At 42.4% G+C, this 27,807-nt stretch overlaps 1 protein-coding gene across 1 annotated transcript in view; it reads left to right on the plus strand.

Moving 5' to 3' along the window:
• Positions 1 to 27,807, plus strand: part of SLX4IP (SLX4 interacting protein) — a 125,683-nt gene that overhangs the window by 66,755 nt on the left and 31,121 nt on the right. The window lies entirely within an intron of this gene.

Genomic DNA, 27,807 nt, shown 5'->3' on the forward strand with positions numbered 1-27,807 from the left:
ATTCGCCAGGTTGTCCTTATTTCCCTTTTTATAGACTGCCATTATATTTTCCTTTTCCAGTCCTCTGGAATCTCTCCCGTCTTAAATGACTTTTCGAATATAATCATTAATGGCTGAGATATCTCCTCAGTCAGCTCCGTGAGTATTCTAGGATGTATTTCATCAAGCCCTGGTGACTTGAAGACATCTAACTTGTTTAAGTAATTTTTAACTTGTTCTTTCCCAATTTTAGCCTCTGATCCTACCTCATTTTCACTGGCGTTCACTATGTTAGTTGTCCAATTGCTACTAACCTTTTTGGTGAAAACCAAAAAAAAACAAAAAAAAAAGTCATTGAGCACTACCGACATTTTCTGTTACTATTTCTGTTACCCCCATTGAGTAATAGGTCTACCCTGTCCTTGGTCTTCCTCTTGCTTCTAATGTATTTGTAGAATGTTTTCTTGTTACCCTTTATGTCTTTAGCTTGTTTAATCTAGTTTAGTGCCTTGGCCTTTCTAATTTTGTCCCTACATGATTGTGTTATTTGTTTATATTCATCCTTTGTCATTTGACCTATTTTCCACTTTTTGTAGGACTATTTTTTGAGTTTCAGATCATTGAAGATCTCCTGGTTAAACCAGGGTGGTCTCTTGCCGTAATTCCTATCTTTCCTACACAGTGGGATAGTTTGCTCTTGTGCCCTTAATAATGTTTCTTTGAAAAACTGCCAACTCTCTTGAACTGTTTTTTCCCTTCGACTTGCTTCCTATGGGAACTTACCTACCAACTCTCTGAGTTTGCTAAAGTCTGCCTTCTTGAAACCCCTTGTCTTTATTGTGCTGTTTTCCCTTCTACCGTTCCTTAGAATCATGAACTCTACCATTTCGTGATCACTTTCACCCAAGTTGCCTTCCACTTTCAAATTCTCAACCAGTTCCTCCCTATTTGCAGTACCAGTGCAATTACTGTTATGAATATTAATATGAACATATATTTTTATTAAGCACAGCAAAGATTAAATACTGTTTTGGTGGCTCATTAGGGCAGCAAATGATTGTAGAAGCCTTATAAAAATATGTTAGGAATACATGGGAACTAGCTTGCTATGACATGACTATTTTTTTCCCACAAGTACAAAATAGAATATAAGTAGAAAGTGCTGGAGGCCAGTAAAGATTTTTTTAAAAGCCTTTCCTGCAAGTTGGGAACCTTAATTTATCCCCCTAAAAGAGTGAACTGTGCAATGTTTATAAAGCATGTGAACTTTTAGATCCTCTTATATTTCTGGTTTTGAGAAAACAAATAGAATTTTCCTATGAAAAAAGAAAAGGATACCATTTTAAAAAGAAATCCTGCTAAGGAATGTTTTTTCCCACTGAGAAACATTTTTAATATATATTTTTTTAAAAAGGTAGCTGCCCAAATAAAGTGTGTTTAAAAGTCATTGTGTGAAAATAAATGTAATTGTTCTCAGATGCGCAGGCAGGTATCTTGTATAATTTGTTAATCTGAGAGTATATATGAAGCCTGACACATTTGTGAGTTGTTAATTTAAAACAACCTTTTAATTAGAAAACTGGCACGCTGTTCCAGCCCTGGCAAACTGATGATCTATGTGTCTTGTCTACATTTCCCCTGATAACAAACACCCTAAAGGCAAATACGTCAAAAGAAGTCAACAGTAACATTAATGACTCCATTCTGATCCTGGAGGGTCTGGATTTTGGATTTGCCAGAACTATCATCCCATTCACCTTGCTGGATTAATTCCCACTAATTACTGATAGATGGAAAATAAATGTAAAAAAAAGAAAATTCCATGGAAACTCGATTTGATGTTGAATGTCCTTACCAAGTCATCTTTTTACGCCCTCTCTGCCTTAAATGTTTGAGTTGGAAGCCCTGTCTATGGTGCCTCAATACGGCACTCTGAGAAAATGAAGTGCTTTGCTTAAGTCCAGCATTCATATGTTCTTCACTAAGCCAGTACACCTAAGAAAGAAACAAAGGAATGTGTGAATGTTCACCAGGGCAATCAGAATCCATCTCATCAGGAGCCAGCTATTCAGAAGATCCACAGCCCAGTAACTTTTACACTTTACCAGTTACCAGCACTTAAACAAGGCAATAAAAGCTTTAGTTAATAGATGGTAAAAATATTGTATCTTTGGGTTCTACAGAAAGGAACTGGAACCCTTCAGAATAAGTCACTGCACACAAGATCTGGGAAATGAGTACTTCACAATCTGAATAGTCCTTAGTGTCATACGAAGAAATGTGCACAACCAGTCTGTTATATTTTGTATTGCAGGAAAAATTCATGTTGTGTTGTAATGGGGTTAATAGAAGTTCCTAAACATCTTCTAAAGCTGAAAAATGTTATAATTGGGGATTTCCCCAGAAGTGGGAGCCAAGCCACCTTTCTTTGATTGGCAATCTGGGCCTGCCTCTTAGGACTGCGGAGCAGAGAGGAGTCCATTGTTAGAATGGCCACCTTGGATATTTCAAGGAGAAAATCATCAGCTAACAGATTTCTCTGTCTGACGTTATGGAGGTATATATTGCCTTCCCTTTTTGTGCCACATAAGTAAAATATCTGTGCAAGTTACTTGTTAATTTACACAGCTCTTTCATTTACACCCACACAGTAGTGCGTGGTGGGTCGCATACCATCTCATTAGGAAATCTGTGGGTGTTACACACAAGAGAAGAAGAAAGAAAAATGGGATAGAGAATGGAAAAATGGGAGAAAGTAGCCAAAACAAGCAAGATCTTCCTATTCTTCCTTCTGTTTGAACAATTTCTCTGCCCCTCCCAAATGGCCAGTGTAAATTATCTGCCAAAGTAAGCTTTAATTTAGTCTTTAGTCATTGGTTTCAGAGTAAACTCTCTATTTCCTGTGTTTGATCTAATGTCGAAAAGTGTTTGATTTTGGTTTATCTTATTTTTTAAGAGAAAAACACAGTGGGATAGACTTACAAAGATACAGTTTTCCCCCCATCCAGTATGCATGCCTAGAGATGTGCAAGATGGGCATTCAGCTCGTAAACCTCACTAGCATGCCCATATCAGGCGTTCAGTGCATGCAAGTCAGCCCCTCACAGAAATTGCATCTTGGAAAATTTGACCCATTAAGAACTGGGCTTTCTACAAAAGTGTAAGTTGAGTTGTTATCTCTTAACTTCAGACCTAGCTTATATAATTTGTGAGGTATCATCACTGTGCTCCACTTTTACCAATCACTGACATCCTCTCGTAATGACATTTTCAAGCATGCTAGTCTGCTGCTTTCCTTACTCGGCGGAAAGTGGCTGCTCTTCTGCCTGACAGTAAGGGGCTGCAGAAACAACGCAATAAGAGACTGAAAAGAGGGCTGAGCAGCGAGATCAAGGGCATAGTATGATAAAGGAAGAATCATGGGAAAGTTGGGAAGAAGGTAAAGAACACACAGGGAAGGATGGAACATTGGGAAGGAGTGAGAAAAGGGTTAAAAGGTGACCTGCCAAGTCAACGGGGCTAGGTCCTTCATCTCCCACGTAGTAGCTGGAGTGGGAAGGAAGTACCTGGTAAACTGTGACCTCCTCCTTCTACTTCTTGAGGGAGGAGGGAGTTGGCTGTGTTTATTCTGCAAGACCATGTCTACACGACAAAGTTTTGCTGACACAAGTTACATTGGTGTACAGCCGCTGCAGTTAGTCCATCGCTTGTGTGTGCATACTTGGCTCCTTGTGTCGGCACTGCACATGCTCACCAAGAGTGCTTGTGTCGATCCACAGTGCAGTGCACCATGGGTAGGTATCCCAGTGTGCAACCCGCCACAATTCAGTGCACTGTCTTTTGGGCAGTTTTGGGAATACATGACGGGGCAGAAACGACTCGCACAGAGGTGACTGGGAATGAGAGATCAACTTTCCATAAGGCAGTGTTCTCCATCCCATAATATCATCTATATCCCATAATTTTTGTGCCTATTTTCAATTTCCTACTAACCCGCGTGGGACTTGTCGCTGTCTGCCAGCTCTAACAGAAGCATGGAGTCTGCACAGCTCTGCACTACTGTCATGAGCATTGCAAACATAGGATGCACAATCCTTTGGTATTTGCTGAGCCACAAGAATAACCATGGGGAACATGGCAGTTTCCTGACTGTCAGTTTGCTATGGGACATAGTGAGAACCTATTCAAGGTTATTGGTGGCATTCATGGATCCGCTGCAAATGGTGGATCACCACTTCTGGGTCTGAGAAATGAGCATTGACTGGTGGGATCGCATCGTGATGCAGGTTTGGGATGACGAGCAGTGGCTGCAGAACTTTCAGATCCACAAGATCACTTTTCTGGATCTGTGTGCCAAGCAAGCCATCCAACACCAGGGACACCAAACTGAGAGCTGTACTGACAGTGAAGAAGCGAGTGGTGATCACACCGTGGAAACTTGCAACACCAGATTGCTACCGATCAGTGGGAAATCCACAGTAAAAGCTGTTGTGATACAAGTAGGCCGGCCCATTAATAGTCTCCTGCTACACAGGGCTGTGACTTTCAGCAATGTGCAGAACATAGTGAATATCTTTGCGGCTATGCAGTTCCCCAACTGCAGTGGAGAAATAGATGGCATGCACATCCCTATTTTGGCCACAGATCACCTTGCCGCAGAGTGCATCAGCAGAAATGGCAACTTTTCCATGGGTATGCAAGTGCTGGTGGCTCCACAGGCATGCTTCATTGACATCAATGTTGGCTGGTCAGGGAAAGTGCATGGTGTTCTCATCTTTAAGAACACAGGACTGTTCAGAAAGCTACAAGCAGGGACCTTCTTTCCCAACCAGCAGATTGCTGTTGGTGATGTTGAAATGCCAGTAGTGATCCTGGGGCATTCAGCCTATTTCTTGCTCCCCTGACTCATCAAGCTGTAAACTGGCCACCATGACAGCACCAGGGAAAGATTCAACTACAGGCTCAGCAGGTGCAGAATGACAGTTGAATGTGCTTTTGGTAGACTGAAAGGGCGCTGGCGTTGTTGACTCACCATATTGGATCTCGATGTGAAAAATATCCCAATGGTTATAGCTGCCTGTTGTGTCCTGCATAGTATTTTTGTAGAAAAGGGGGAAAACTTGCCGCAAGGGTGGAGGGCAGAGATGGAGCGGCTTTCTGCTGAGTTTGAACATTCCAACACAAGGGCTATCAGACAAGCTCAACAAGGAGCTCTATGGCTTAGGGAGGCTTTGAAAGAGCACTCTAACAGCGAGCCACAGTAATGCGCTGTGTTGCGCTGTGCTCAACCTGGCGCTGCAGTTTGGGGGCCTGTTAGGAATTGTGTGGTGCTTGCTGCACATCTGTGCATATATCACTGACAGTGTACCTATTAATGCTGGGGTGCTTACTGTACATTGGTGAAAATTACACTGTTTGGCACTGAGCCTGTGGATTGTGAGTGTACAAGACCACTACTTTCACTGTCGTCAGGCATTGTGCACCATGTGTTGTAAACTAATAAAGATGAATCACTTTCAAAACAAAAGAGTTTTATTCACTTACAAAAACAGCTCCAAAAAAATCTCTGAAGAGCTTAAGTGAAATGCATTTTAACTTAAAACAATTGAGGAACTTTAATAAATAAACAAGAGGAAGGAACATTGATGTCCATTGTAGCTACACGTACATGAACTGTGGTTCTCACAGGTCAGTGTATGGGAAGCTATTCTTGTCCAGGCTTTCCCCCAGTGTATAGTGGTAGGGGTAAGCATGCAGGCCCAGAGGCCATGTTGAATGCTATGGGGAGAAAGGGTGGTGTAGGGAGGAGCTGTGGAGCAGTTCTCCACAGACTGCAATGGGAGTCCAACCCCGGATTGTTGAATCTGGAGGTCCATAATTGTCTGCAGCAGCTGAGTTTGCTGATGGAGAAGCCCCATTATGTCCTTGTTCATCTGCCTCTCCTTTTCCTGTGCCTCCCTCCTCTCCATAGAATCATAGGGTTAGAAGGGACTGCAAGGGTCATCGAGTCTGACCCCCATCTGAGTGTGCCCCACTTCAGCACCATGCTGTGTTAAGGCAAAGATTCAGACTAACTGGTTCTTTGCTGGCCTCATACACGGGAGGCACCATGGCCCAATGGCGAAGGAAAGAGCAGACAGATGAGTGGAAGAGCTGGGAACAGAACCCAGGTCTTCATAGAGTCTGCAATATTCACCCTCCAGGCCCTCTGTTCAAGGTCTGATGCAGCTCTGGCTTGCAGCATTTCACAGAACATGTCCTCTCGCCTCCTCTTTTTTCTCCTCATCTGAGTCATTTGTTCTGCTGATGTGGAAGGGGTGTACCCCTCAAGGCTGCAACAACTGCAGCTACAGATAAAACACACTTGAGGTACCATTATCAGTACGGTAGGAACGGAAAGCGAAACTTAAGATTCAGAACTCCCCCCTTCCATTGCTCCCCTAAAGTGTTAAACAAAACATGCTTATTGACACGTCTGCTTTGGAGTGCTTGCGCCCGATGCCACTCTCAGCTCAAGCCATGGTGAGTATGACCCACCATGGGTGAGGGAAATGAGCAGGGAATTGCTTGGTTGCATGAAACTATGGGTATAGGGCACTGGCACTGAGTACTGGCACCATTTGTGAGAGTTGTTGGTGGTTTTAACTCATGTCTCACTCCTGAGGGTAACAAAGGCCCAGAGAACAAGCTACTGCTGGTGTCCCGAAGTCACCTGGGCCTGTATGCTGCTAGCCTATTTACAGCAATGGTGTCTGTCAAAGTTTTTGCCAACTGGGGTGGGGAAGTGTCCTACCATGGAGGAAGAAATAAGGCTGCCATCCCTAGAAACTTTCAGGAAAGGATTGCAGTGTACCTCCATGGAACATAAGAATCGCCATCTAGCCCAATATCCTGTCTTCTGACAGTGGCCAATGCCAGGTGCTTCAGAAGGAATGAACAGAACAGGCAATCACTGAATGATCCATCCTCTTGTTGTCCACTCCCAGCTTCAGGCAGTCAGAAGCTAGGGAAACCCAAATCATGGGGTTGCATCCCTGACCATCTTGGCTAATGGCCATCGATGGACCATGAACTTATCTAATTCTGTTTTGAACCCCTTTGTAGTTTGGCCTTCACAACATCCCCTGCAAGGAGTTCCACAGGTTGACTGTGTGTTGTGTGAAGAAGTACTTCCTTTTCTTTGTTTTAAACCTGCTGCCTGTTACTTTCGTTGGGTGACCCCCTGATTGTTGTGTTATGTAAAGGAGTAATTAACACTGCCTTATTCACTTTCTCCACACCATTCATGATGTTATAGACCTCTATTATATCGCCCCTTAGTCATCTCTTTTCCAACCTGAAAAATCCCAGTCTTTTTAATCTCTCTTCATATGGAAGCTGTTCCATACCCTTAATCATTTTTGTTGCCCTTCTGTGTACCTTTTTCAATTCTAATATATCTTTTTTGAGATGGGACGACCAGAACTGCACACAGTATTCAGGGTGTTGGCATACCATGAATTTGACCATGGAGTGCAGATAGAGGTGTGCTTTCCAAGCTGGACAAGGAAAAGGTATTTCAAAAAGGTGTGGGGGTTTTTAAGAGGTGGGGGCTTTCCCGTATGTGTGGCCTTTGGTCAGTAGAGCAATTCCAAATGCAATGACAATAATTAGAAAACAGGATGTCACATGACACCCGAACTCCTGACTTCATCTTTTTTCCCTCCTTCTGTATGAGATCTTACCTCCTCTTTTTTACCTCCTGCAAATGCACAGGAAATGTGAAATCAACCAGCATAATAAAGACAAAGGTGCATCCAAAAGATCCTTTCCAAAGCATTCTGCTCTCGCATCTCAATTTCATCTTTTTTGGCGCTTCTTAAAATCTTTTAGACAGTATCCCTTTTAAATTCCTCTCACTTGCAATCAATTAAAGGGCTGGTCCACACTAACCCCCCACTTCAAACTGAGATACGCAACTTCAGCTACGTTATTCACGTAGCTGAAGTCGAACTGTCTTAGTTCGAACTTACCGCGGGTCCACACGCAGCAGGCAGGCTCCCCTGTCGACTCCGCGTACTCCTCTTGCGGAGCAGGAGTACAGGTGTCGACGGCGAGCACTTCCGGGATCGATCTGGGATCGATTTATCGCGTCTAGACAAGACGTGATAAACCGATCCCAGAAGATCGATAGCTTACCGCCAGACCCGGAGGTAAGTATAGACGTACCCAAAGAGTGCCTATTGCTACCACAGGAGGTGAAGTTTGTTTGATACTCGTCTTCACAATGCCTCAGCATTTCTCAAACTGTGGGTTTTAGCTGCTTGAGTTTCTTGTTTCTCAGAGAGATAATTATAGCCCTATTTATCAATGACTTATGGCCCAATCCTGCAGACCTTAATTGACTTTTACTCCTATTTAAATGCAATATTGTGTGCAGTGACTGTACTTCAAATGATCCTATAGGCCCAGATCCTGTAATCAGATTCATGAGGCTGGACAGACCCCTGCATCTATGCAGAACCCCACTTAAGCCCAATGGGGCTCCACATGGACACAGGGACACCTGTGCAGATCTGATTGCAATGTCAAAGCTTTGGTGAGTTTGTTCAGCATTTTGTTGTGCCAATCCATTTAATTTACTTTGCGTCTGCCAGTGGAGATGGTTGCTCCCAGAAGTAAGCAATAATTGTTCCCCCTTATGCTGGTGGATTCTTAAAAATATTTTGATGGGGTGGTTTTATTTTTTATTTATTTCTTAATATTTTACATTTGTTTGTATGTCTGATGTATGCATGCTTTCCATATTTGATTTGGGATGTCAATTTCTTGGGATTTTAACTGCAAATCAGGCTAGCAGAGAATTTGAGAGGAATAAATATATCTTGTTTTAGCAAAAATCTTTCTTTTAAAATGTCTTTAAAAATTCCAAAATGCAGAAAAACATAGCTGGTATTTCAGGCTCTCTTTCCAGAAGAGGGAAATGTTTCCCATTTTAATAGTGTGTGGGCTTTTTTCTTTTGGTAATAAATTGAATAAAATTCTCACTCCTGGCCTCCCGCTCCTCATCCTGTGGTTGCCCTTTAAAAGCTTCCAGTTGTCTTTGATCAGTAGTTCCCAAACTGTGGTCTGTGGAGAGCTGGCTGGTCACATGACTCCAACCATCTTATGGAACACTTTCCTAATATTACTTTTCCATGTAAGGAATTGCTGTAATTCTCCCAAGATGTTACATGATCACAGATGGAGGTGGTCCAGTGAGTCTTTTCTAGATAATTAAATAGCATTACCTAAGTATTGGCACTATGCAAGATACAAGGATAGGGAATACTGAAAATGTTGAGGTAACCTGAATCTCAGGCAAAACTGGTAAACTTTTAAGGTTGAGCACTGTACCTTCTGCAGCCCCCATGAGTAGCATAATTTCCCTGAGCTCATCTGCAAGAATCTTTCCCTCTCTACCTTAAGTCCCTCTTGAAGAGCCACTTCTTCTGTGCTGCTTACTGTGAATCTTGTTGACATATACATATGAAGGTGGGGTTTTTTTACATGTTGTTTTCTATTCCCACTAACTTCAGTCTACTTGTCTGACTGTCCTTAGATTGTGAGCTCATTGGGTCAAGGATCGGTGTTTGTATATGGTTACAGCAATGTTGAATAGTGATCGATATCCCCCAACTTCTTCTGAAAGGCATTTCAAAGACTGCACGTTTTCATGTGATAACTAATATAAGTTTTAGTAATGTTCAGTACATGGGGGGTAGAGGATGAGCCAAAGGGAATTAGGCACCCACTGAATTTCAATGGGGTTTGGGCGCTTAACTCCCTTAGGATTTTTTGAAAGTCCTAACCAGAATGTTTGTAATAATTGTGCCACTTTTCCATGTATTCCCTGGAGTATATTTCTTAGTAAATATGGCTTAGGTATTGCTAATACACCAATAACCTTAGTATCTAGGACGTTGCATTTTACTGCATGTCTCTGATTAAAATAAGTGTATTTTTTCACTGAATGTGGTTACAGAGTTATAGATAAATAACAAGAAAATCTGTTTACTAATAAAGTTTAAACTGCTGTTGTCGAACTTCAAAATATGATGAAAATTGTATTTGAGCTTTAAAATTATTCATCATTCATCTCTTTATCGCTGAATCTATTCAGACTTTTTTGCAGTTTGCGTTTGAACGTTACTCTCCCCAGCTTGTGTGTTCTGGTGCTGGGAATTTAGAGCAACACTTGCAGTACCCCTTGAGCTTTATGTATAACAGAAACTTAGCCACTGAACACTAGTAACAGACTTTAAGAAAAATAAAAAAGCTGAAGGCTGTTAGCCACGTCTCTCACTGCCCACACTCAGACCTGGTCTACACTAGAAAATTAGGTCGCCAGAACACTGTTGCTCAGAGATGTGAAAAATCCACACCCCTGATCAGCGCAGTTAAGCTGACCTAAGTCCCTGTGGAGACAGTGCTAGGTTGACAGAAGAATTCTGTCTGTCAGTTCTTCTGTGAACTCAGCTACCACCTCTCGGGTAGGTGGATTGCCTATGCTGGGAATCTCCCATTGGTGTAGGTAGTGTCTACGCTGAAGTGCTGTAGCATTTTAAATGTAGGCAAGAACTTAGTAGTTAGTGATGAGTTTTCTTTGGGGTCTTTTTCAACTGATGATCTCACTTGATTTGAGCATTGTTGAGTCTATATTTGTGTTTTATAGGGTAAAGGTGAGAGTAATTCCTTTTGTATAATAATTAAAGACCAGTTGTGCTTGATTTATTCCTGGGTGTAGTCCCATCAGCTTCACTGGAAATACTCCCATGAATAAGATTAGCAGGATTTGAGCCAGTGTAGGTTTCTGTTCAGTTCTTTGTCGTAGCTTTTAAGATTTTCAGTTTTGGGGGGCTTATTAAATGAATCTTGTGATTAGTACAGAAACATGATAGCTATTTTCTTGTTAAGATTGTAACTACCCTTTGATTAGCCTGATTTTTGACACCCATACCCACTCCCACTGACTTCAGAAAACCTGCTTTCCAATTATTTTGTTTTGCGGGAGGTAGGAAAGGAGCAAGGATGATACAAAAGTTATTTTAGAAATATTTAAACAACAGAAGAACATAAGAATGACCAAACCTATGGCCCATCTAGCCCACTATCCTGTCTTCTGACAGTTGCCGGTGCCAAATGCTTCAGAGGGAATGAACAGAACAGAGCAAATTTTGAGTGATTCATCCCATCAGCCAGTCCCACCTTCTAGCAATTGGAGGTTTAGGTACACCCAGAGCATGGGGTTGCGTCCCTGACCATCTTAGCTAATAGCCATTGATGGATCTATCCTTCATTAACTTATCTAATTCTTTTTTGAACACAGATACACATTTGGCCTTCACAACTTCCACAGCTTGACTGTGTTGTATGAAGAAGTGCTTCCTTTTGTTCGTTTTAAATCCGCTGCCTTATGAAAATGCAAAAATACCCCAACCTACCCCTCTGTTAGCGAATAGGCTGGAGTTGTGGGATAATGGCTTGATCTAGAAACTCCAGTGTGTGTTGTTCCATTATCTTTCATGAGATCACTGTAGTGGTTTAGGAAAGATGGTGATCCTGATCATGCTTCTAGGGTACTAGAACTCCATTTTACTGTTAACTAAATTGTCTGTTAGTGAAAGTTGGGGGTTGACCCCTAAAGAAGAAGCTGGAGGTTCAGTCCCGAGAAACCAAAGATCTGCATTGCCTTGTTTCTTTCCACTACATCAGCTCTTTTGCAGGGAGTTCTCCATCTGCAGGTGCCCCTGGAATTTCCCAACCCGAGATGAGGCTTTCACAGCATGAATAGTGGGAGGGGCACATGCTTTGACCCTCTCAGTCTGCTCCTTCCCCCATAGAAGGAACTCCTGGTCCAGCATACGGAGAAGAACAGTACATAGAAATTTCTGGCCTCCCCTTCAGCACTGGGTTGAATATTAAGTGCCCCTCTGCACAACAAGTTTCAGGCACAGTTTGGATCTCTGTGGATTCCCAGTGAAGCTAATGAACTTGTTCCAATTAAACTTTTGTGTATAACATACACACAGAGAAAAATATATATAATTTGCCCTTTTTGTTGCAAGGATAGATTTGAAAATGTAAATCACTTGCTAGGATCGAACACTTGTCCAAGCAGTTCTCACAGGTAATTCATATAGCACTTCCCAGAGAAATGGGCTGTTGTGCTTGTCTTTAGCAGCAGAATCCTTCTCTACTCCCATGGCAACAGGGTGTGGATACGGTGGTGGCAGAATCTTCAACCTTTCTGTGGTGGAACTGGCAGTATCATCATTTTTATTTTACCCCTTCTCCTTCAGGAGACACTTGGTGATCCCTTCCCCTGACATGGCAGTGGCACGAATTTTGACTGGTACAGGACACAGGGTTAAGGGGAAAAGGTAGAAAACAGCAAAACGTGCCACTTCCTGAGCTCTGTGACAATTTACTTCCTTGTTCATACTTCAGCAGGTGTAACTCTGAAGGCCCCATCTCCTGCTTCTCCCATTCATGTGGTGTTTGCCAAGTTTGTAATCTTGACTAGCTGAAGCAGTAAAGGAGTGTAGTTCAAAGAGCCTATAGAAGAAATGGAAAAATAACAAAGTGCAGACATTTGTTGTTGTGGTTTTTAAATGCTTAAAAAAATTAAAAATCCCACAACCTAAAGATATTCCCAGATAGAATCTTTCAGATGATTAATGTTGAAAATAAATACCACTTCATTTAAAAAATACTGTATTTTTTTTTAATGAATAAACGTGACAAAGAAAGGTAGTTTGGAGTTAAAGTTCTAAAAACATCCTTAACACTGACCATTAAACCATGTCTATCTGCTATCCACCAGCAACCCCTTTCCTTCTATTTACTGTATGTCGTCTCTGTTTCCTTTTTTTTTCTGTATTTTTAAGATAGGAAAAAATGAAGATAAAGATAATTACAAGAAAATGTGTGTGTGTGTGTGTGTGTGTGTAAAATATACATATATCAGAGTCTATATATCTTCACACAAACATTACAAATATTAGCAGCAAAAGATCTCTCGCTATAGAAAAAACTAGGTAATAGTTCAATACTGATAATCATAGGTATCCAGAAATAATCATTGGTATCTAGTGTGATCATATCTTCTCAGTCATCTATCAGATTTGGCCAGAAGCAATTGGACACTTCACTGATCTAAAATTTTCAGGGCCAGACTTTAAAATAGCTCAGCAGCTCCCATTTAGCCACATAAATGAATGGCTGAATTTTCAGAAGAACTCAGTGCCCGTTTGTCTAAGTGGGAACTGAGCACATTTGAAAATCTGTCCAAGTTGTGGCTGCTGAGTGATTTTGACTATCTGGCCCTAAGGTTTCTTGTTGACTCTTATGTGGGTTGTATGATTTCTCATTTCAACAGCTGTTGCTCTTGAAAAGATTTTTTTCTGTACTCTGTTTAGATTCTAAAGCTCCCATAATCTCTTGGTATCAGGTATTTTGGTTAGTGAAGAATGTCAGTTCCCAAAATGGTATTTAATCTACTTGGTACCTTCTTCCAGACCTGATTAAACATAGGGCACCACAAAATGTGAGTAACAAATCACCATTACAGTATGTTCCACTACAAAGCATTTTAATCCAGTTTGTTCAGTATTACTGCTGCCAGTGTCTTAAATGGAATTTTCTGCTGAATAAGTTTGATTTTGAGACTGTGTGTGGTTTTATTCATGTTTCAACGTATCTTCTTCCATCCACTAACAACATGGCACTCTGGATCTCTGCTCTAAGCATTCCTCAAATCCTGGGTTCAGCATTTCAAGGATGTTTGAGTACCTTGCGTTAGGAAGAATGTCTAAAATGGCAGAGAGGAGGTGGTTCTGACAGCATGTTCTACTAGTTTTTTGTTAATTCATTCTTCAAATGTTTTTCCATGGATTCTGTGACTCTGAGGTTCATTTTTTTAAAGAACTATCAGGTAACTAGAAGATCTGTGGGTCAAAGTCCCTTTTGGCCAAAATATGGGCTGGATTCTGCTCTCACATCAGTGTAAATCTAGGCTACCTCTACACTACAAACCAGTGTCAGCATAGATACACCTGGAGTGAAAAGCAGGCTGCTTACACACTGTTGTGTATCTATACAAGTCGATGAAAGATTCCAGCAGTGATGAGAGGCTTCAACAGCTTCTTGCTGCCAGAGCCTTTCACTGTGGCAAAGAAAGGCTCTGGTGGTGGGGGGAGGCAGTAGGGAAGCCCCCCCTGCCAGAGCCTTTCCCTGCTGCTGGGGTCTTTCCCTGTGATGGGAGAAGGCTCCGGGAGCCGGTGGAGCCTTTCCATGTTGCCTTTCCTGTGCCAGAGCCTTTCCCCATTGCCAGATTCTTCCTGTGATGGGGAAAAACTCCAGCAGCAAGGAGGCAGCGGGACACTGCACTGCTAAAATAATAGCAGTGTAGACAGGAAGCAGTTTGGGCGACTAGAGAGCCATGTAGGATATGTACTCGCATACATACCCACACCCTTCAGGTGTGTCTTTACTTGCCTACGCCATGGTTCACTGGCTACACTGCAACTGTGCTGGGGGGCTGCTATGTGGGTACATACACTACAGGCCACTGAAAGAAGCTTGCAGTATAGATGTACCCCTAAGAGTAACTTAATTGAAATCGTTGGTGTTGCACTAAGGTAAAATTGTGTACATGAGACTAGAGGACAATCAGTCTTAGTGACTCCAAGGTCATTGTGGTTAATGACACAACTAGTTCACCAAGGATTCCGAGGTTTAATGAAGCAACTATCCACCAATACTAATTTCATTCTAATTTCATCCCAGAATTTTCATGTGAAGTGGACACACTTTTGAAATCCCATATTGTCGTGAAAAATCTTCTGGATTTAATGTCAGCTGCAACCAGTGTAGCCACATCTCCTTCCTAGTGCCCTTGTAACTGATGCTGAACCAAATATCAGTCATGAGCAGCTGAGCAATAAAACTTTTGCCAGACCTTGATTATACATGCAAACTCAGGAGCTCAACCATGTCTCATATAATCCTCCCTTCTTCAGACAAAATTTGACTTAATGTTTGGTCATTGAAATGTAAGCAAGTTTGAGAAGGTACACCTCTACCTCGATATAACGCTGTCCTTGGGAGCCAAACAATCTTACCGCGTTATAGGTGAAATCGCGTTATATCGAACTTGCTTTGATCCACCAGAGTGCGCAGCCCCGCTGCCCCCAGAGCACTGCTTTACCGTGTTATATCTGAATTCGTGTTATATCGGGTCGCGTTATATCGGGGTAGAGGTGTAATGCAAGAGAAAATTCTGCTCAACAACCTTAAACACAATTGCAAGTATATTCATCATTCATATATTCAGCATTCACTGTTGGCCCTGATTTCAATAACAATGCAGGCAGGTTGAGTGCCCGTCTGAATGCACAGCACTGCTAATGCAAAACATTTTTGTTTTTTGGAGTAAAAGCAAATATAGTTTAAAGTCCAAGAAATCTTTTGTTTTGGCAAATTCCACTTGGTTAGCATCTCAGCTCAATATCTTGATAAAAACAAGAGGGAGATTCTCTGCTAACCATCTGTTACACTTAACATCAGATAAAATGCTAAGTCCCAAGTTGAGTTATTTATTATATATAAATAGCTTGTTCATTTTCCCTTCGTTAGCCAAGCAGTTACTAGAAACCATAATTTTATAGTCTTGGTAATTTATCAAATGAAATTATGTCATTTATATTAACTCCATAAATTACTAACTTTAATTTGATCTTAAGAAGTTGGTGCCAAAAGAATTAAGAAACCCTTGTTCCAGCTAAAGCAGTACAACTGAGGCACCTCTAAACTTTTTAGCTACAGTTGTGAATATTCATTTTCTTGAATTTGTGCATCTGTATTGTAAGAGGTTTGTGGCATAGTGGTAATAGTGCCTTTGCAGTGCTGGGTGTTTCTACAGTTTGCTAAGTACCCTCGAGTTCCCTCAACTTCAAAGTGAGTTGAAAACAGCACCTAATAGGATCTAACCCTATATAAATAATGGCCTAGGGAAAAGGAAAAAGAGTTGTTTGGACTTTTTAAAAGATCCTTTTTTTCTTTTAAAAGCACACCATCAATTGGAAAGTAATACTTAAGTATAAAAACAATGTATCTAGTATTGGTACAGGTAGCACCTAGATTACTATTTAAAAAATAAATTAGATAAAACATATTTCTCTATTTTTACAGTTTTGTTTTTGTTTTTACTTTTGACAACACATTCTCTCTCTCTCCTGTATAGAAGGTCAGTTAAGCTCCAGTCCTGGAAACACGCACATGCTTAACTTTAAGGATCTGAGTAGTCACGCTGGACTACGGTAAAAGTCTGGGGACTACTCACATGCTTAAATTTAAGCTGTGTGTACGTGTGTGCAGGATTGGGTCCTCAGTCAGTTTCTACTGTTGTTTGAGTGGGTCTTTCTCACAGCTCCAAGGGAGAGAAAAACATTTTTTTAAATAAGAAAAATATGACTGAAATCACAAATACTGCAGGAGGTCAAAAGGGGGAGGTGTGGCTCCTGAGAAAAGGTTTTTAATGCTTGTTTTTAAATAAACTAGATTTCGGTTTAATGGTTTCCCTTTAATAAATTCATCTAATTTTCTTAAATTAGTTCAACTTTAAATGAATGAGACTCAGATGGAAAAATTGAGAGGGTTTAATTTTTAGATTAAAATGTAGTTTCAGGTTCGTAGAAAATCTTCAGATACACAGGTATTATATGTTGCTAAAGAGAGTGAAAGTGCTGTGGTTACAATGTAAGCAAGAAAGCAGGGATTGAAAAAAACTGCAAGAAATATGATTTCCTTAGAAATGCTTGTAGGAATTTTACTTAATTGCAACCAGAAGCTTGACCTGGAAGTGTAATGTTTTGACCCGCTAGCTGTCTGGTTTCCTAAATGTGTTGTTTTGTGCTCTTTAAACTGAGAAAATTTATTTTACACATGTTTAACCCTGTGTGTCCCTAAAAGCACCATTGTAAAAATGACATCAAACCACCACCAGCAGCAGTCCCCTAAAAAACAAACCAAGCAAATTAAATTTACAAGGAAGAAAATTCTTTTAGAAATGCTTGTTAAATGGTGCGGCTCTTGTTACTTTAATTGTCACAAGAGGTGGTTTCAGGCACACTTTATATGGTTGCAAGATAAGCAGTATCTTTTATTTTTGATGTTACTATGATATACAGCAATATTCTGCTTACCATTCTCTTATTCTTAAACTGCATTGCCATATGACAGATGTAGAGAGAAAATGTCGCATTTTTAGGTTTAAAAAATCCTTTTTCTAATTTATTTTTTTCATTACCCATCATGTAATCTTTATTTTCCTATGCTTAGAAAATTTTGCTGCAGTACTTAACTGAAAGGTCGACTGAGCTAGACTAAGAACCTGCCCTGCAAAAATATATGGGCATTCCAAACTTTACTCACATGAGTAGTTCCATTGGCTTTAATGGGACTATTCATGTGAGTACAGTTATGTATGTTTGTGTTTGCAGGATTGGGCCAGACTTTCCATGTGTCTGTATTTTAGGGGCCTCTCTTGCTAAGACTTACACATGTGCTTAACTTTATACACTGTGAATATCATTCCTATTGATCTCAAAGGGACTTTGTGTAAAGATAAATATATGAGTGCAGTATCCGGGCCTTAATTTGTAAAATACTTATTGAAAAAAGTAAATAACTAAAATTTAGTAAAACTGGTACAAATTTAGACAAAGCTCTTCATTACTTGAAAAATGAAAAACCAATTTGTGGATCCTTTGTGGACACACTAATAGGATTTAGTAAATTTCAGCAGTGTCATAAAGGCAAATAATAAATGTAATTTCTTTTATCATTTAGAACATTAGTTTGAAAGAAATGTCTGTTTTTTTTTTAATTCACTAAACAAATCCATGCAAAGCAAAGAGATTTAAATTGATTAATCTAGCTTTAGAGGAAAAAGGATGGAAGTTGGCAATCTTATGTTTGTTTATTTGCAGAATGTTTTTTCACTATCCTTTTAATTAACAAAAATATTTAGCTTCTATTGTGGAAACCAAAGTCAGGCTCACAACACTAACTCACAATTTAGAAATATCTTTTAACAATTAAACTAACGTCAACAAGTTAAATTATAAATTACATAAAAAGCAAGTGTATTTTTGTTTGAACTGGTGTAATATTGACATTTGTTTGACTTGTTCAGACTTATAGTTTCTGGATTGGTTATGTCCTCTCTTCTATATCATCTCAGTTTTCCCTCCTTAGATGAGATTGTAAAGAGAAATGGAAAAAGTCACTTTTTCGATAGTATGACTACTCACGCTGGGCCAGATCCTTACCATGTGTGAATTGATGTAGCTCCATTGAAGTCAATGGAGTTACTCCAGTTTCCACCAGCTAAGGATCTGGTCCATTATTTGGAATACACAGGTAAGGAATTTGGGCTTTGTCATATAATTGAGTTGTATCTTTGTCATATAGTTGAGTTGTATACTGGCAGAAACAAGGTGGGTGAGGTAATATCGTTTATTGGACCAACTTCTGTTGGTGAAAGAGACAATCTTTCGAGCTCCACAGAGCTCTTCTTCAGGTCTAGGAAAGGTAATTGGAGTGTCACAGCTAGATTGTTAAGCATAAAGAATTAACACATGTTGCAAGAAACCATTCAAATACTGACAACAGTTTGGAAATTCATAGTGGTGGCCAGTAAACATAAGGGTATTTCCTTCTTTGCAGTCAAGGCACTAGAACAATTTTGTAATCGAGACACAGTCTTCTCTCAGTTTTTCATCATTATAATAGGTGGGGCTTATATTTTAATCCCTAATATGTCATCATGTCATGTAAACTGGTGTTAAATCACTATTTTTGTAAATTACTTTCACCAGAAAAAAGCTTTTTAGAACAGATTTTTATCCCATTCCTTTAGATCTATGGTTCCCTTCCTACCGTCCCCTCACCTCATGCTATTTAGATGAAAAATATGTTGGTCCTAATTTTCTAAATTAGACGTCATTGTCTTTTGTGGGGCGGGGAGAGTGAGGGAGGTGCAATGACTTGAATTCACAGTTTTCCACCTGCTGGATTAATGCTTTCCCATGCATTACAGGTGCTAAATAGAGTGTTCGTCATTGCAGGCACTAAATTATGCCCACAGAAATGTAGGCTTGGTATGGAAATTATACATAACTAACTTGCTATTTGTGATTATACTTCAGGTCTAAGTACTTCCTGGGCTTTTTTTAGATTATTTAAACCCTAAATCTTTTCTTGGATTGGAACTTGGAATGCAAGGTCATTCCCTGGGGAAAGTCCTTTTGTAACAGTTTTTCTTTAGAAAAAATCCATTTGGCTCTTTTAAGCTGTTTCAGTGAAAAAGAAATATTCTTCTGGTTTAAAGGATGCAGTGTCAAGTTAAAATGTTGTATATATAATTTTATATATACATTTTTAAAGCAAATGTGTTATTAATAATCTAATAATTTAATTGTAATTTGCTGTTCACTGTTTATGCTCTTAGCATATTTGTGACACTTCATTCAGCCTGGGCAATGAAAACAGAACGTTCAGTCTCAGCTTTGGTTTTAGTCCATTTCTAATCAGTTTCATTTTGTTTTTCATTAGCTCTGTTGCATGGATTGCACATGCTTGAGTGGAATGTTCTTAATAGACAACATAAATCTAGAAACCATACTTCTATCTTATCTCTTTTCCATGCCTTTTGTTACAAGTAGCCCTAAAGATAACTATTAGTGAAAGAGATTATAGGGGGAAATATTTTTTTCATCTTTTTTACTTTGTGGTTTTGACAGCATTTTGTGTCTCGTCATTTTCAGTGAGATTGCGCACTCAAGTAAAACTACACACATAGTTTCAAATCAAAAGGGCAATTTTAATCCAAAACAACATGTCAGAAATTTAAACTGGCTGAGCCGTGAGAAAAAATTAGATCCGGGGTTCTCAAACTTGGGGTCAGGACCCCTCAAGGGGTTGCGAGGTTCTTACATGGGGGGTCGTGAGCTGCCTGCCTCCACCCCAAACCCCGCTTCGCCTCCAGCATTTATAATGGTGTTAAATATATTTAAAAGTGTTTTTAATTTATAAGGGGGGGTCGCACTCAGAGGCTTGCTATGTGAAAGGGGTCAGCAGTACAAAAATTTGAGAACCACTGAATTAGATGTTTTGGAAAACAGCAAGAAAAGCTGTACAATCAGAAATGTAGGAGTATCAGGTATGAAAATGTTTTGGGGGCAATCGATCTTCTTAGGCCTGTCTTGTGGTTTTGGAGAAGACTTTGCAGAATTCAGTAACAGAGCCATGCAGGTGCCAGATTTTGCTGGGAAGTGAACACCTGCCAGGCTATTCCAGATAACTCAGCAGCTCATAGGCATTTTCCCAGGCTCCCAGATGAATGGTCTCTAATAGCCGTGGGAGAGGGCTTTCCACTGTTATACACTGTACCACAGGCTCTTCTTGGCAGCCTTGTTGGAAGCTCAAGTCAACTTGGCTGTAATTCCTTTGGAAAACAAGTGTTGCTGGATAGTTTTACAGTATAAACTCAGCGTCTGATATTTCCTCTCAGTGTCCTGGGACTGTGAAATATATCAGGCAGGGCAAATTACCACTCCCTTAAAATGCATTACTCACTGGAGCACATTGTTGCTTAAACTAAACTGCATCCTTGCTAGGACTCCATTTATTCGGTCATGTTTTGGTTTCCAGTGTCTCAGTGAATGTTTTTGGAACTCTGATATGATGGCTTAGATGTACAGTTTCAAAATCAGAATATCCACTCCCCTCAATAAAAGTCTCATTTCTGCATTATTTACTGTAAACTTGAAAACATTTTTCTGATTTCTGTGTTGGTAACCTACATGTAGGAGGCTGCAGAGTGCACAGGTTCTTCAGATAGGAAGAAGAAGGCATTTCTGTAGTATCTTCATTTCTTGAGCTTGTGTAAGAGAATAGTTAACTTGCAGATATTTTTCCTTGGAAGGAGCAGAAAGAACTCTGTAGTGTTAGTAGCATTGCAGCGCTGCTGTATTATCAGCTGACATTGGCACAGTTGTAGTTTTGCTAACACAAACTGATGTTACTGGATGGAGCAGTTCAGAAGTTCCAAAGACATTAATGCACTAGCAAGAAGTTTTTCAAAATATTTGTTAAAAATGGAATATAATGTTTTTTTAAAATATATTACACCCCAATGCCTGGCATGCAGATATCCACATCTAAAAACACACACCACAATTAGCAATAACTGGCACTTTTACTAGCATTATAATAATTAATGGAGATATCCCATCTCCTAGAACTGGAAGGGATCTTGAAAGGTTATCGAGTCCAGCCCCCTGCCTTCACTAGCAGGACCAAGTACTGATTTTGCCCCAGATCCCCAAGTGGCCCCCTCAAGGATTGAACTCACAACCCTGAGTTTAGCAGGCCAATGCTCAAACCACTGAGCTATCCCTCCCCCCATAAATGTACTGACGTGATATCCCCTACTAACTGATCAGCAGAACGATATTTAATTGAGCTTCCATTAGAGCCTCATGACAATATAGCTTTCCTGCTGGTAGAAAGGTTCCACAAGGGAAGAATCAATGAAGAGGGGAAATTAAAGAGACATATTTAACAATATCTCAAATTATGTTTTGGACATATCCTGTATGTCTCTGTCACCGACAGAAGTCAACTTGAAATCATGCACTAACAAGAGGCAACTGAAGTGAAAATATCATAGAGCTAGGTGGGGTGGGGGTTGTCTTACTCCCAAAAGCAGACATATTGTAAATCAAAGGTTGTTAAGATCAATTTGAATCTCTGCTCAGGTTGTTAGTTGGTCAGATATGATTAAAGACTTACTTTTTACAGGACAGCTGGAAAACTAAACAGATAGACATGTTGATCCCATTCTTAGAAGAATCTCAGGCATGAAGCATTGTGTTTTAGAGTGAGGTGGGAAATGTAAAAGATCATCACCTTTTGTTTGAAGTTTTAATAAAAAAATACGATGAAATTGAAGTGCTTGTTCAGTGTTGTGAGGAACATTCAGGCGGAGAGGATTTCCTCATTTAGACATCTATTTTCCTCATTTAGAGACTGGTTTGTAAATTGGTATTTTTACTAGAGATGGTCAAGATTTTTTTAGATGAGAGAATTTTTAATCTGAAAATACCGATTCATCAAAACGGAAACTGTTTGTGGAAATGTGTCAGTTTAGACCAAAGTTTTGTTGGACAAGTTTATCCGGAGTCGGGGGGAGAATGTGTGTGTGTGAGAGAGGGACCCCCCCTGCACCCAAAAAGAGCCAGTAGCCCAATGTTTAGGGCACTCACCTGGAATAAGAGACCCAGGTTCAAGTCCCTAATCTAAATCGGGCAGATTCAGACTGTTGGCTGTTGCAGAGGGTCGCTCTTGTGTGCTTTTTGTGAAAAATTTCAAGAAGTCTTGTTTCTGATGCAGAACAAAAACAAACTTTGAAACCTTGAAATTTTTCACAAAACAGAATTCTTGTTTTTTTGCCAGCTCTAGTTTTTACAGACATCTCTCTGTTCCACTGTTACTGAGATCACAGTGGAAGGCATTGTACTGTCACGATTACAATTTGTTTATAGAAAGCAAAAAATCTTGTAGTCTTTGATTTGGCTAACCTCACTGACAGTGTGTCAAAAGGATAGTGGGTGCCAAACTGGAAATAGCTAACAACAATTTTCTTTAATCATGTGCTGTAAATATGCAACTAATAAAGGTGATGGATTGCATCCAAAGTGTTCCTTGTTTTTAAAGGGTGGCTTAACTTGATACATCTTGACTCGATCTCTAAAGGGAGTCAAGTATTCAGTTGTCTTCCTAAGGGAAAAAGATGGCTGATAAATTATTTAGGGATTGATTATGGTAAATAGGCACGGTACTGCATGAAGGATGGTGTGGTGGAACACCACTGCAGGGGTCACTCCCAGAGGCACTGTGCAAGCTAGGAATCTCTGGAGCATGCAGAAGGGAATGAAGCTGCATTGTCATCCTTGTTCTGTGGTCAACATCCGGACCATCGGCTCCTGGTTAGCTCTCCTCGCTGGAATTGTGATGGGGATATGTGGTCCTGCGCCTTCCCTTGCCTTCTTTCTAGAGTCGAGAATGGCAATATTTATTTATAAGCTTTTCTGTGGCACTTGTCACGAAGGTATCTGAGTGCCTTGCAAACAGTAATGAGTTTAACCTTGTAACATCCCTGTGAGGTAGGGAAGAATTATTATCCCTACTTTACAGACTGAACTGAGGCACAGAGAAACTAAGGCCTGGTCTACACTAGGCTTTTATGTCGAATTTAGCGCCGTTACATCGATTTAACCCTGCACCCGTCCACACCACGAAGCTATTTAGTTCGACATAGAGCTCTCTTAAATTCGACTTCTGTACTCCTCCCCAACGAGAGGAGTAGCGCTAAATTCGACATGGCCATATCGAATTAGGCTAGGTGTGGATGGAAATCGACGCTAATAGCTCCAGGAGCTATCCCACAGTGCACCACTCTGTTGACGCTCTGGACAGCAGTCCGAGCTCGGATGCTCTGACCAGCCACACCCCGGGAAAATTTGAATTCCTTTTCCTGTCTGGGCAGTTTGAATCGCATTTTCTGTTTGGACATCGTGGCGAGCTCAGCAGCAGTGGCAACGATGCAGAGCTCTCCAGCAGAGGTGACCGTGCAATCCCAGAATAGAAAGAGGGCCCCAGCATGGACTGATCGGGAAGTCTTGGATCTCATCGCTGTGTGGGGAGATGAGACTGTGCTTTCCGAGCTGCGCTCCAAAAGACGGAATGCAAAGATCTATGAGAAGATCTCTAAAGCCATGGCAGAGAGAGGATACAGCCGGGATGCAACGCAGTGCCGCGTGAAAATCAAGGAGCTGAGACAAGGCTACCAGAAGACCAAAGAGGCAAACGGACACTCCGGATCCCAGCCCCACACATCCCGTTTCTACGAGGCACTGCATTCCATCCTAGGTGCGGCCGCCACCACTACCCCACCAGTGACCGTGGACTCTGAGGATGGGATATTGTCCGCAGCCGGTTCCTCAGCGGACGGGGAAGAGGAGGAAGGAGATGAGGAGGACGAGGCAGTCGACAGCGCTTACAACACTGATTTCCCCGACAGCCAGGAGCTCTTCATCACCCTCACAGAGATCCCCTACCAACCGTCCCCAGCCGTTATCCCAGACACAGATTCAGGGGAAGGATCAAGCAGTAAGTGTTTTAAATATCTAAACATTTATTTATAACATAACTGGCATATTTAAAATATTAACAATAGCTAAAGTGCTTTCAAACATGTAAACATTTATTTATAACAGAACAGGAACATTTAAAATATTAACAATGGGTAAAGTGCTTCAAAACATGTAAAGAGTAAAGTGCAACAAAACGGGAATATGTGCAAAGGGTATCATGATTAGTCTGTCTTTGGGCGCTTCAATATATAGTCCGAACTATTTTTAAAAAATTTCACAATGTCCGCTTCATGATTATACTGCCCAAGACGCTCCACTCTTTTGTCCCTCCAAGGGCACCTAAGCCAAAAACTGGTCAATGTATCGGGGATAGAGGCGACATCCTCCGGGGAGAATTCCTCATAGGCCTCCTGCAGGTGTTTTTCCAGCCTCATGAGCAGGTTCCTGGGCAGGGAGAGCTTATTAGGCCCCCCGTGGTATGACACGTTTCCCTGCCACAACGCCAGCAGGTACTCGGGGATCATGGCCTTGCACAGCATAGCAGCAAATGACCCCGGTTTCTGCAGGCTGTCCCGAAGCATCCTCTCCTTCTGGCTCTCCGAGCCCCTCAGGAGGGTGATGTCTGCCATGACTCCCTGCTTTGAATTAGGTAGGGGAAAGTTAGTATTGGGACTGCTTGCCCGTTCCTTTACAGAACGGTAACCTCCGGTTTACAGCCACGCGGTTTACAGCCGCGAGGGGGTGGGACAGGGACAGAGTTCATGCTTGCAGGATTGCTGCCAGCAGAGACTCGCATTGCTTTCTATGTGAAAGGAGGCCAGTGCCACTCTTAAAGTTTTAAGCAGCCACAAGTCTACGGCTTACCATGTTTGACAGCTAGACAAAGTCCGGTGTCCTGCCCCGCTCCTCAGCTCGCCACAGCAAGACCGCAGGCACTGTAGGCGAGGGCCGAAACTTCGACCTTGTCCTCAGTGCGCATGTGATAGGTGCTCTGCATGGTCTTGTTCACAGAGAAAGACTATGTTCTCTGTTCACAGATACATTGATCTGTCTCAGGAATTCACTCCCTTTTTCCAATTCCCACAGCCACATCTGCCCAGAGGCTAGCGCACATTAGGAGGAGGAAGAAGAGGACACGGGAAGACATGTTTGCTGAACTAATGGGATGCTCTCGAGCACAGGCAGCCCAGCAGACACAGTGGAGGGAGAACTTGTCCCAAATGCACCGGGCAAACATTGAACGGGAGGAGAGGTGGCGACAGGAGGACCGGCAGGCTACTCAAACGCTGCTTGGACTAATGAGGGAGCAAACGGACACGCTCCGCCGCCTTGTGGATGTTCTGCAGGACCGGAGGCAGGAGGAGAGAGCCCCGCTGCAGTCTCTCTCTAACTGCCCTGCCCCGCCACCAAGTCCCATACCCCCCTCACCCAAAGTCCAAACACGGAGGGGCGGCAGGGGCCGTGAAAAATTTCACTCCACCCCTGCGGACTGCTCTACCACTAGAAGGCTCTCATTCCCCAAAATTTGAAAAGTCCGTTCCTACCCGCCTCACACAAGACCCCGTCCAAGTTTCACCCTCCCGTTCCATGTGCGGTTGTTAATAAAAAATACGTTTCTGTTCATTACTGTTTCCATCCTCTTCTTTTGGAGGAGAGTCTGTCTGAAGGGGGGGGAAGGGGCTTGGTAATTGGACAGGACAGTCACCTTTAGCAGGGGGCAGGTCCAGCAGCAGGGCACGTACACAGTGCAGTGACTAGTTACCCTGGTCAGTCTGGGAGGTGGTTTTCATGTTCTGTGTGGTGGGGGGGGGGTGCTCTGTGACTTTGTGGCGGGGGAGGGCAGTTACAGATCTTATGCAGCGGTCCTTACCCTGCATCACAGAGCCGCGCAGCAGGGGATCTGTAACCCTCCTCCCCCTGCAAGACAGTCACATAGCCGACACATACACGCAGTCCCGGCCAGGAGGGCTGGCAGGCTCCGTTGAAACAACCAGTCCACCACCGCGGAGCCTGTCATTCCTGGAGTTTAGAAGCATCATTTGCATCACAACACTAAACCCGCCCCCCGCCACAGTCTGCGTCCCAGGTTTAAAACATTCCCGCGAAAACAGTAATAAAGACAACGGTGTCCATTAACAAAACAGAACAGATTTTATTTTTTGAGAAGGGGGTGAAGGGGGTATGCAACTGGAGAGGATAGTCGACGGCAACTGGGTAAAGAAACGGGGGCAAGTTCAGCTTCTGTGTCCACAAACTTAAAAGTCACTGGGTACCCTGCTCAGTCTTGAAACTGGCTTTCAAAGCCTCCCGGATGCACAGCGCGTCCCGCTGGGCTCTTCTAATCGCCCGGCTGTCTGGCTGGGCGTAATCAGCAGCCAGGCTATTTGCCTCAACCTCCCACCCTGCCATAAAGGTCTCCCCCTTGCTCTCACAGAGATTGTGGAGCACACAGCAAGCTGCAATAACGATGGGGATATTGGTTTCGCTGAGATCACAGCGAGTCAGTAAGCTTCTCCATCTCCCCTTGAGACGGCCAAAAGCACACTCCACGACCATTCTGCACTTGCTCAGCCGGTAGTTGAAGAGTTCTTGTTCAGTGTCCAGGGCGCCAGTATAGGGCTTCATGAGCCAGGGCATTAGCGGGTAGGCTGGGTCCCCGAGGATCACTGTAGGCATCTCCACATCCCCAACAGTTATCTTGTGGTCCGGGAAGTAAATGCCTTCCTGCAGCCGTCTAAACAGACCAGAGTTCCTGAAAACCCGAGCGTCATGAACCTTGCCCGGCCATCCGACGTTGATGTTGGTAAAACGTCCCCTGTGGTCCACCAGTGCTTGCAGCACCATTGAAAAGTATCCCTTTCTGTTAATATACTGGCTGGCCTGGTGGCCCGGTCCCAGGATAGGGATGTGAGTCCCATCTATAGCCCCACCGCAGTTTGGGAATCCCATCTATGATGGCCTGCGCGTTTCCCAGGGTCACTACCTTTGACAGCAATACCTTGACGATTGCCTTGGCTACTTGCAGGACAACAACCCCCACGGTAGATTTGCCCACGCCAAAGTGGTTCGCGACTGACCGGTAGCTGTCCGGCGTTGCAAGCTTCCAGAGGGCTATGGCCACTCGCTTCTGGACAGTCAGGGCTGCTCGCATGTGGGTGTCCTTGCGCTTCAGGGCAGGGGACAGCAACTCACAAAGTTCCAGGAAAGTCCCCTTCCGCATGCGAAAGTTTCGCAGCCACTCGGATTCATCCCAGACCTGAAGCACTATGCGGTCCCACCAGTCCGTGCTTGTTTCCCGGGCCCAGAATCGCCGTTCCACAATATCCACATGACCCATTGCCACCGTGATGTCCTGGGCGCTGGGGCTCGTGGTTTCTGACAGCTCTGTGCTACTCTCCGACTTCAGGCCCTCACGGCGGTGCCGTAGCCTCCTCGCCTGATTTCTCTGCATCTGCCTCAGGGAAAGGTGTATGATAAGCTGCGAGGCGTTGAGAACGGCCACAACTGCAGCGATGGTTGCAGCGGGATCCATGATCGCAGTGCTGTGGCGTCCGCGCTGTCACTGATCAAAAAGTGCGCGAACTGA

Source organism: Terrapene carolina, unplaced genomic scaffold, assembly GCF_002925995.2.
Source record: "Terrapene carolina triunguis isolate 2854851 unplaced genomic scaffold, T_m_triunguis-2.0 Scaffold132, whole genome shotgun sequence".
NCBI classification, from domain to species: Eukaryota; Metazoa; Chordata; order Testudines; family Emydidae; genus Terrapene; species Terrapene triunguis.